Genomic DNA, 740 nt, shown 5'->3' on the forward strand with positions numbered 1-740 from the left:
GCAACAGTAACGAAATAAAATAATTTCCTTTATTTGGATGACGATCTAGATATTACCGAAATCATTAACTGTTTGTATTGTATTGCGCTTTTTGTCTTTTTCAGTGCAACATACATTAATAATTTCCAGTGTTATATAATCATTAACTGGCACTGTAACAAAATTATAAAAACTTTTATTTGATTTTTAGTTTCTTTTTAGTAATTAAGAGGAGCAGCAAGCTTTACATAATAGATGTACAGCTTTTAGCTGGATTTTATGTATGGACATTTGCTATCTTTTTCTAAATCTTTACTCAAGGACATAAAGGATATATATTTTCAGTTAGTGTATACGATAACGGATACATTTAAAAACACAGAATTTAGAATCTATTTAATGAGAACACTGCACAAAACACACCACAGAAAACTCAGGTTAAAGAAATGAAGATAAGAAAAAGAAGGAAAAAAGTCAAAAGATGACGACTTTCATTCGCAAATTGCCAGTTCCTCTAAGATATCACATCGCTCTAAAATCACGAAATATAAGAAAATGGTTTCAGTGACAATGGAAGTGGCACAGCACCTACCTGGCCTGGCCCTCTTCCTCGCTCGCTGGCACCAGTTCTGTGGCTCTGTGGCAGCGACTCCACTTGAGGGCTTTCCTAATCCCGGCCGTGGTCTCCAGGCGCGGTTCGCACGGCGGCGGTGGAGCTGGACGGCCGATCAAACGTGATTCTGGAGTCACTTGGCTGATCG

At 38.1% G+C, this 740-nt stretch overlaps 1 pseudogene; it reads right to left on the reverse strand.

Annotated features, from left to right (window-relative positions):
* The window catches only part of LOC119590745, a 14,727-nt pseudogene extending 14,052 nt beyond the window's left edge, over nucleotides 1-675 (reverse strand).
* Nucleotides 676-740: the final 65 nt, after the last annotated feature.

This window comes from Penaeus monodon, chromosome 27, assembly GCF_015228065.2.
Source record: "Penaeus monodon isolate SGIC_2016 chromosome 27, NSTDA_Pmon_1, whole genome shotgun sequence".
Classification (NCBI taxonomy): domain Eukaryota; kingdom Metazoa; phylum Arthropoda; class Malacostraca; order Decapoda; family Penaeidae; genus Penaeus; species Penaeus monodon.